The sequence below is a fragment of the Chrysemys picta genome, unplaced genomic scaffold (assembly GCF_011386835.1).
Source record: "Chrysemys picta bellii isolate R12L10 unplaced genomic scaffold, ASM1138683v2 scaf1, whole genome shotgun sequence".
NCBI lineage: Eukaryota > Metazoa > Chordata > Testudines > Emydidae > Chrysemys > Chrysemys picta.
Window position 1 is genome coordinate 908,751 of NW_027052708.1, and position 10,602 is coordinate 919,352.

At 46.6% G+C, this 10,602-nt stretch overlaps 1 long non-coding RNA gene across 1 annotated transcript in view; it reads left to right on the top strand.

Moving 5' to 3' along the window:
- LOC101938544 (uncharacterized) overlaps positions 1-10,197 on the top strand; it is a 131,528-nt gene extending 121,331 nt beyond the window's left edge. The window contains exon 3 of the long non-coding RNA XR_010594980.1: positions 9,889-10,197. This is a non-coding gene — a long non-coding RNA (uncharacterized LOC101938544). The remainder of the gene's footprint in view (positions 1-9,888) is intronic.
- The last annotated feature ends 405 nt before the right edge of the window (positions 10,198-10,602 follow it).

Sequence of the window (10,602 nt, forward strand, 5' to 3'; positions counted from 1 at the left end):
AAATGCCCAGTCCTTGTTCTAAACGGCCAAGGACATGACCAGTAAAGTGAGGTCCGCGATCTGAGTCAAGCACGAGAGGGATGCCAAAACGGGGTAAAATGTCTCTAAGGAGAATCTTCGCCACTGTGGCAGCAGTACAATTAGCAGTAGGAAAAGCTTCGACCCAGGAAGTCAGAGGGCAAACCAAAACAAGGAGGTGCTTTTTCCCAAAAGCCTTTGACATATCTGCAAAGTCAATTTGAAGATGTTGAAATGGAGCAGCAGGCGGAGGTCTTCCACCCTTAATTTTGTTAAGAGGCGGAGCAGGTCCATTACGCTGACATGTGCTGTATGCTTTCACTATTGACAGGCAGTAGGGTTGAATGCCTGGAGCATACCAAAAGCGAGCGATGGTGTCCACAAGGGCGTGCGTGCCGTAGTGACCCCCCTTATCATGGTGCCAGCGAACTGCCACGGGGTATGTGGAGCGAGGGAGGCAGGCTCGGCCATCCGGCATAAGCCAGGTCCCTTTGACCAGAGTGGCTCCGAGGCTCTCCCATGACTGTAGTTCAGCAGCGGGTACTGGTACGGGGTGCGGTGGAGTAAAGGAGGAGGCTGCAATAGCCAACGTGGGCATGGCTAAGGGTAAGACGGCAGCCGTCTTGGCGGAGGCGTCAGCCAGGGCATTTCCATGGGTGACGGGGCTATCATCTTTAGTATGGGCCCAGCAGTGAACTACAGCCAGGACCGAGGGTTCTTGGAGGGCATCCAAAAGCTTGTGGATGAGGGGGAGGTGCTGAATGGGTTTACCGGCAGCTGTCTGGAAACCTCGAAACTTCCAGAGGTGGATGTGACAATGCACAACTCCAAAAGCATACTTGCTATCAGTAAAAATGGTAACGGTCTTACCAGCGGCCAACTGGCAAGCTCGGGCCAGGGCATAGAGTTCGGCGGCTTGGGCTCACCAGTTGCCTGGCAGTGAGGCGGCCTCTTGAATGTCCCATTCAGAGGTGACTGCATAACCGGTGAAACGCTTGCCATCAACATAGAAGGAGCTTCCGTCCGAGAAGAGGATGCAATCAGGGTTGTCCAGTGGCACGTCAAACAGGTTGTCCCTTATCTGTAAGATGCTATAAACTACTTCCACACAGTCGTGCTGATCCTGGAGGACTGGCAGGTCAGGAAGCAAGGTAGCTGGATTAAGGGGCCCACACCTTTCAAAAATTAGGTTAGTGTCTTCTAAGAGTTCGGCCTCTAGCTGTTGCTGACGATGGGCTGAAAAGACTTGGGTTGCGCCCCTACGCAGAAGGGCTGACAAGGCATGAGAGGTCCAAACCGTGGTAAAATGACCCAGGGTCAGGCTCTTTGCCTTTGTGATCAGCAGGGCAGCTGCTGCCAGAGTCCAGGTGCAGGATGGGGTTCCCTGAGCGACAGGGTCGATCTGCTGAGAGTAAAAAGCAAGCGGGAAATGGTGGGGCCCGCTCAGCTGGGTAAGGACGCCACTAGCAATTCCGCCCCTCTCGTGGACAAAAAGGTGAAAGGGTTTGCTGTAATTGGGGGGGCGGAGAGACATGGAGGAGGCCACACTGTCCTTGAGTAACTGAAAGGCTTGGATTGTGTCCGGAGACCACTGCAAAGGGTCAGGAGCAAGGTTAGCAGTGAGTCGGTGGAGCGGTTTGCTTAACTCCCCGCAGGACGGCAACCAGAGGCGACAGAAGCCAATTAATCCTAAGAAACCTCGAAGTTGTTTCTTGGTGTTTGGCAGAGGGCAGTTTTGGATAGTCTTTATGCGGACTGGGTCCATTTGTCTCCCCTCTGGGGTTAACAGGAAGCCCAGATATCGGACCTTCTGTGAGACCCACTGAATCTTGTTAGGGTCTACCTTGTGGCCTCTGGTGTGTAGGTATAATAAAAGTGCCTTACCATCGATGCGGAGGGCAGCTTCTTCGCGGTTACCTAATAGGATGTCATCTACGTATAGGACTAACGTGGATCCCTGCGGACTGGTGAAGCCTTCCAAGTCATGGCGGAGGCATTGGCTGAAAATCGTGGGGCTGTCTCTGTAGCCTTGAGGAAGTCGTTGCCAGACATAACTTTGTCCCTCCCAGGTGAAACCAAAGAGATACTGAGAGTCTGGGTGCACAGGAATGCTGAAAAAGGCTGATTTTAAGTCAATAACAGTGAACCACTCAGCATCCCAGGGGATTTGGCTGATGATAGTAGCTGGATCAGGAACTACTGCATGAAGAGGGACCACATACTGATTAAGAACCCCTAGATCCTGTACAAAGCGCCAACGAATAGGGTCTCCGTCCTTTTTAGGAGGCTTTTTGACAGGCAGTATAGGGGTGTTACAGGGAGTGTGCTGAGGGCGGACTAGTTTTTGTGCAATGAATCCCTCGATAATGGGGCGGATGCCCTCCCGGGCTTCCAGCGACAGGGGGTATTGAGGGACTGACGGGGGGGTTAAGGAGGGCTTCACTTGAATCCTTACTGGCTCTGCCGAAAGGAGCAGGCCAACATCAGTGTCAGAAATTCCCCAGAGGGTTAAAGGCAAGTCAGTGAGGTCAGGGGAGAGAGGGGGGGTGTTTCCCAATTACCCTGAGTTGGGGCCGAATCTCCTAACACTTCATCAATAATCCTACCCCTTCAGGAGTGCAGGTTAAAGTAGCCTCAAACTTACAGAGTAAATCCCGGCCCATCAAAGGGATCGGACAAGCTGGGGAAAAAAGAAAATGGTGAGAAAAACATTTATCAGCATAAATAACATTTAGAGGCAAAGTGAGTCCTAGAGACTGTGGGTTGCCCTCCACCCCAGTTGCAGTTTTAACCTCAGAGGATAGCCAGGGAGAGGGGGCATGATTTAAAAGAGAGAAGTAGCTCCAGTATCAATGAGGAAGGAGACAGGCAGTCCTTGGACTGAAAGGGTTAGACGAGGCTCTTTGCTGGGAGGGGAGAAAGTGAGGAAGGAGCCGGCTAAAGACATTAAGGAAATAAGACCATCACATTGTTTGCCTTCGCCCCCGGGGTACCGTCATTGAGGAGGCTGAGTTTGCTGCAGCTGCTGCTGTTGCCCGTAGTTGATCCAGGCCTGGGGAACGGGCTGAGCTGGTGGTGCAGGGGTGTATTCGTCCCTGGTGCAAGTATCTGCGGATGCGACCGGACCCTCTGGGCGTCCCCAGGGGAGGGGTATGCAACCTGCTGCATCTGCTTGATCTTTTGCCTAGTAATTACTCCTCCCGAGGTGTGCCCTTCCATTTCCCCCTTATCCCTCTGCAGAGATTCCGACCTGGAGTCCTGCAGATTCCCCTCTGCGCCCTGGAGAGAGTCCCCCTGCGGAGGAATAGGGGCAGGTGCAGTGGGGACCAACTGACGAGTCAAAACACGCCGTGGTTTACACCCTTCATCGAAATAACATGGAGGGGGTTCACTCTCGGGAGAATACCTGACTGCCATAATTTTTAAAGATTTCCACAGCTCTGCTGCTGTGTCCCAACAAAACCAGTAACATAACTGTCCCGGATGGTCTTTTTCGATCTGGCTCCTTACTCCTCTTAAGGCAGCCTGTTCGAAAGAGCCATATGAAGGCCACCTCATCTCCGGGTCGGCCAATACCGCGGTATACCCAGTCCAATTGCTTACACACAGTGTGTACAACTTCCTCCTAGACATTCCTGTCTGTACTGGGAGTTTCCCTTCGTTCCATAACTTATTTACAATCCCCAATGGACTCTCAAGAGGCACGCTAGTCCCTGGACCCATGGTGTCTGACAGGAGCCCTCCAACTGGCCTTTATCCTGCTGTCCAGTACACGACCCCTCAATATTGAATTGGCTGGGAGAAATCTCCCCTGGCGCCTGCCAATTCGTATATGAGTGGTCTGACCACTGGACAGAGGCACCGCACCAGAAGGAAATCCCGGACGAGCCCCCAAATTGTTAGGTAAAAAGCAAGTCCTTACTCACCTCTCCAGCACCCGAGTTCGTGCGGAGTTGGTATGGGGCTCACAATCTGTCAGAGACCAGACACCAATTCGTTGATCAACGGGCTCACACTATCCTTAGCTTGAAAGGCTTCAGAGTAAGTGTGGCAAGTTTATTAGGGGTGAGCATCAATATTTATACACAGAAGTAAACAAAGTGATTAACAGATCATAATGGTCATGTTTAATCAATCAAGATTCTACAGGATAAAACAGGTTAAAATGTAAATTCAGAAAGAGAAAAGGGGAGATGGCTACTTAAGGGGAGGGGGGTGTCATGAGTAGTTCGCAGGTCAGAGTTTTGATTAAAAGTTCAGACAGAGACATCAAGTCTGGGTTAAGTTTAAGCTCATCAAAAGTTTAGACTCAACAGTCACTAATTGTGTGTTCCTCATTTTATGGGTGCCCCCCTTGAGACCATGCATGTCTGATTTGCAGAAGTGCTGAGCACGCACTGCTGTAAACTGAAGTCAGTGGGAGCTGTGCTGCACAAGCATAAGTACTCTGAAAAAACAGGACGTGGATATCTCAAGTTGGGCACCCAGAATCAGTGGATGCTTTTGATAATTTTGACCATAGTGTCTCTGGTTCTCCATGAGTAAAATGGAGATAATAATACTTCCCAGCCTCCCAGGTGTTGTCAGCTGTTGGCTGTGTGTTTTCTCTCTGTGTGTTGCACCATCTCTGCACAGACGCAGCAGGTCTCAATCAAACTGCCCAAGAAGACCACAGACTTGGTTCAGTGGTGAAGGCGCTTGGCCAGGTTTATTGCTGACAAAGCACAGTACTAGCTCCTCAGATCAATGTCTACAGTTACACTGGCACATCTATGCCCCTTACAATGGACTTGGCTCAGTGAGTGGTGAGACTTTCCACTCCCCCACCTGCCGAGGCCAGAAAAAGACACCCCCTCTGTAACCTGTTTTTTATACTCTGATACAAAAAAGTTACGTTTTGCCCCTTTGACGTGGTTAATTATCACCCTTTCCCTTGTACATTTTGGTTGGATTAAAACATCTCTATCCATCCCCCTGTCATCCTGACCTTATCTTTAGGAGGGTTTAGTGTGTCCCTGTATCATCATTGGGGAGTGTGTTTACATCATAACCCTATATCAAGGTATTACCCTTCTGGAATGTGTTTATGCATGTGCCAGTGTCTAGCACTTCTCATGAGTGTTTGTGTTTTTGCAACACCAACCATGCCTTTGCCAGATTCATGTTCTGGACAATGAACCAGCAAGTATAGTCATAAAAGTGACTAATGAAGGTTTCACAGGCAAGTACAAGTCTGGCATTCTGAATGTTTGAGTGCTTCACTTTGCAAACTTTAACTTTCTTTTTGATTCATAGCTGTATAGATTTTAAGGCCAGAAGGGAGCTTTAGATCTAGTCTGACCTCCTGGGTAACAAAGGCTATAGAATTTAAACCAATTACTCCTGTACTTCATCTGAACTTGTGTTTGGCTAAAGCATATCTTCCTGAAAGGCATCCAATTTAGTTCTGAATACTTCAGAAGGTGGAGAATCTTCTGCTTCCCTTGGTAGTTTGTTCCAATGTTTCATCAGTATTACCGTGAAAAATGTATGCCTCACCTGTATCTGCCTTTAACTTCCATCCACTGGTTCTTGTTATGCCTTTCTCCACTAGATTAAGAAGGCCTTTAGTATGCAGTGTTTTGTCCATGCGAAGATATTTATACACTGCAATCAAGACACTTCTAGGTCAACTTTTTGATAAGCTAAACAGATTGACCTCCTTAAATCTCTCACTGCAAAGCTCATTTTCAAGCCCTGGAATCATTATTCTCTGCGCCCTTTCCAATTTTTTTAACATCCTTCTTACAATGTGGACACTAAAAGCAGATGTAGTATCTGTCTCCCCAGTGCTGTACACAGAGCAAAAATCACCTCCCTACTAGAGCAGGTTGGAAATTATCTGGCAAACCAGAGTTTCATTGGAAAATAACAGTTTGTTGAACTCAACATTTATCATGAAAGTGAATCGGGTTCAACAAACTTTCTTGAAACCACAAACAGGGTCTGGTGGAAATGTCCCTGGTTCCCTGCCAGGTTCCCTGGTGGCATCTGGTAGTCCTGCCAGGCAGATTGTCCCGGGGCTTGGTACAGATTGCCCCAGAATTGGAGTCCCTAGTCTTTTTAGGGTCTGTACCTCCAGAGCAGCCCTGCCAATGCTTTCAGGCTCTCTGCCATGGGATAGGAACCTGCAAGCCCTGGGAGCCCCAACTCTAACCAAGGCTCAGCTCCAGGGTCTGCTTCAGGGATTCTGGAAGTCCTGGGATGGGTTCCAGTGTCCCAGGGTCTGTGGCTCTGGGGCAACCCTGCCTTGCAGAATGTCCTGGACTGGGCTATTTGCCTGTTTAGCTGCCAGCTGGCCAAGGAGTATGGAAGCCTGGGGGTCCCCAGTCCAGGTCAGGCCACATGATGAGGCTGCCCCAGAGCACCAGCAGTGGCTGTGAGAAATTGACATGCTTGTCCTGGTGCTAACAGTGGTGAAACTGACAGGGATGTCAATGTCACTCCGCATCTGTTGGGGGTCCTGGGAGCAAATTTCATGTTGGATACGCCATGGGCTGGAGTTTCCAAAACAAAATTTTAGCTGGATTTCCAATTCACAGGAAATTTTAAAATAGTGAAATTTCCGGTATACTGGAAATCCTGCTTTTGTCACCTGTACTCATTGCTCCCCTCTTTATACAGCCAAGGATCACCTTAGTCGTTTTTGCTATTTTCACATTTCCTGCTGAGATTCAAAGGTTAACCCCCCTCTGAACTCCCCACATGTCCCAGGATGGCAGACAATGGTTTCATAGAATCCAGTTACTGGTACTTAACTGACAATACAGGCGTCAGGACTTTTGAACCTTTGCATCTGGCCAAGATGAGCACAAGCTCATTTTATTTTTTATTTATTTATTTTAAGCCCCCTTCCTTGGGATGGACCCATGTGTGACGGGTTGGATCACAGAAACCCCCTTGGGAGCTGCCACCCGATGTGCAAAGACTACCCCTGCTTCTGTTTTCCCTGCCAGCTCAGGACTCCAGCACCCTGTCTTGCTGAGCCAGACACTCCCGTCTGGCTCCAGACACAGATCCAGGGTCTGAATCTCCTGTCCCAAAGCTGCAAGTTTACCTGAAAACAGCTCACAGTAGTGTGCTTGTCTTTAGCACTCAGATGCCCAACTCCCAATGGGGTCTAAACCCAGATAAATCCGTTTTACCCTGCATAAAGTTTATGCAGGGCAAACTCATAAATTGTTCGCCCTCTATAACACTGATAGAGAGATATGCACAGTTGTTTGCTCCCCCAGGTATTAATACATACTCTGAGTAAATTACTAAATAGAAAGTGATTTTATTAAATACAGACAGTAGGATTTAAGTGGTTCAAAGTAGTAACAGACAGAACAAAGTAAGTCACCAAGCAAAATAAAATAAAATGCGCAGATCTATGCCTAATCAAACTGAATACAGATAATTTCCTCACCAGTTCCAGAGTGCTCCCTTTTACAGGCTAAGCTCCTTTTAGCCTGGGTCCAGCAATCACTCACACCCCCTGTAGTTACTGTCCTTTGTTTCAGTCTCCTTCAAGTATCCTGGGGGGGGGGGGGGTGGAGAGGCTCCTTCTTTAGCCAGCTGAAGACAAAATGGAGGGGTCTCCCACAGGTTTAAGTAGACTCTCTCTTGTGGGTGGAGACCTCCCTCCTATGCAAAGCCCAGCTCCAAGATGGAGTTTTGGAGTCACCTGGGCGTCACATGCCCCTGCATGACTCAGTCTTTGCATTGTCCACATGGCATCTTGCATGTCTCCAGGAAGACTTCTCATGTGGATTGGAGCATTCCAAGATGCATTGTTCCCTAAGTGTCTCCTGATCAGGTACTTAACCTGGCAAATTCCTTCCTAAAGAAGCTGACCAAATGCCTCACAAAGCTTACTTAGAAATCAGGCAAGCATACAGCCCATATTCTTAAGCTCGAGTAGAAAATGATATATACGTACAAATAGGATGAATAGATATAGTAGATCACAACCCTTACGGAGATATGTTACATGGCACAGGCAGCACAAAACATATTCCAGTTATGTCATACATACATTTATAAGCACCCCCTCCCCATAAAGCCTTATGGGGTACACTGTCACACCATGAGATGAGAAATCTTAAACAGAGAGCTTGGGAATTGTTAACAGGGGAGCCCTGATGAACAGAGGGGGTGAGGCAGGGTCTGCAGGGAAGGAGACTGAAACACAATCCCAAGAAGCAGGGGTTCCTGGGATGAGCTGAGTCAGCCCAGGTTTTGAGGGAAAAGCTGAGCGTTAGGTAAGACATAGGCATGTAGGCCTTCACTTGCTTTATTCTTTTCTCTGTGATTGCTGTGTTCCTATGGATAAATAAAAAATAACACTGTCCTGGGTCTGGTACTATTCAATATTTTTGTAAATGACTTGGGTGATGGAGTAGAGATACACTTACACAATTTGTGGATGACATGAAGCTGAGTGGGGTCGCAAGCTCTTTGGAAGGCAGGGTTAAAATTCAAAATGATCTTGATAAACTGGAGAATTGGTCTGAGATCAGTAAATTGAAATTCAATAAAGACAAGTGCAAAGTATTAGACTTAGGAAGGAAAAATTAAATGCAAAAAACCTAAAATATGGAATAACTGACAAGGCAGCAGATCTGCAGAAAATGATCTTCGGGTTATAGTGGATCACAATCTAAAAAATTGTGATGCTGTTGTGAAAAAGGGAAATGTCATTCTGAATTGTATTAACAAGAATGTTATATGTAAGACACAGGAGGTAATTGTCCCACTCTACTTAGCACTGGTGTGGCCTCAGCTGGAGTTCTGTGTCCAGTTTTGCTCATCACTGTTTAAGAAAGATAACGATAAATTGCAGAATGTCCAGAGGAGAGCAACAAACAGAGTAAGAGGTTTAGAATACATGATTTATGAGAAAATGTTGAAAGAATTGGACATTTTCAGTTTAGAGAAGAGAAGACTGAGAGGTGAACTGATAACAGTCTTCAAATAACTGAAAGGTTGTTTGTCAATTTTTGTCCATATCCACCAAGGGTAGGATTAGACAATCATCTTAGATTGCAGCAAATGAGATTCAAATTAGATATTAGAAAAAACTTTCTAACTAGAGGGATAATTAAGTACTGTAACAGGGTACGTAGGGAGGTTGTGTACTGCCCATCATTGGTGACTTTGCAGAACAAGTTAGACAAACATCTATCGGGGTGACCTAGGTATACTTAAACATCCCTTGGTGTGAGGAGATGGACTAGATGACCTCTTGATGTTCCTTCCAACCCTACATTTCTATTATTCTATGGTTTTATCAGCTATTCAGGCCTGCTGATGTGAAAAAATGTTGATCCCTGATAAATGCCATTTAACATGCTCCTTAGGTACCAATAGATTGGAGAGAGATTCATCCTCTTCACAGGATACGAATAGACATCCTGCTGCTGTCCAAAACCAGAAATGTGTATTGAACACATCTGCCTTTTCTACCTCATTATTAACAATTTCACCATCTCCATTTCTAATGGGCCTATATCATTGTTAGGATTTGTTTGTTTGTTTGTTTCTAATATACTTAAAAAACTCCTTATTTTTCATAGTCCTCCCAGTCACAGATTTTATCCTGATCTCTTTAGCTTCCCTTATCAGTTTTCTTCATATAATAACTTTTAATGTATATTGATTTGCTCAAATTCCCACTATTTCCATTTTTTAATATATATATTTTTCTTTTTATATATCTTTTTATTTCTATTGCTGCCTTCACTTTGCCACTGACCCAGTATGAGCTTTTAGGTAAAGTTTTATACCAGTGGAGCACCCCAACTCCCAAACGCCCTTTATAATTTTCAGCCTCCATTGTCTTTCTAGGACACATTAAACCCCGGCTGGTTGGAGGAGATGTTGCCTGCTCAGGACGTGTGGAGATAGAACATGGAAACACGTGGAAAACAGTCTGTAATGCACACTTTGATCGCAAAGTTGCCAACGTTATCTGTAATGAACTACAGTGTGGAATAGCTTTATCTATCCCAGGAGGAGGTCACTTTGGAGAAGGACAAGGCGAGATCTTGACTGAAGAATTCCAGTGTGTGGGGAATGAGTCTCTTCTGTTCTCCTGTACCAGGATATCACAAGTGAATCAGACATGCTCACACATAAATGATGCCGGTGTCATATGCTCACGTAAGAATTCAGCATAATAGCTTTAAAATCCCAATGACATGTATTCTAGATTAGGGTGAAGCAATGTACTGATCTCACTGTGTAGGGAGCTGGGTTTGATAGGGTTGGATCAAAACCCCAAACAAGCCAAGATAATGAGAAAGGGATCAAGTGCCCCCTGACTTTCCTTCTTTAACTATTTGCTATAAAATATCTTAAATTCTCCCTCTCTAAACCCCTTCTCCCTTCGGCACACAGATTTCCGGCTGGTGAATGGCAGCACAGAGTGCTCAGGGAGGGTGGAGATTCAGGTTCGTGGTGCCTGGGGAACCCTCTGTGACTCACGCTGGGATTTATCAGATGCCAGTGTTCTCTGTCATCAGCTCGACTGTGGATTCGCTGTATCGGCTCCAGGAGAAG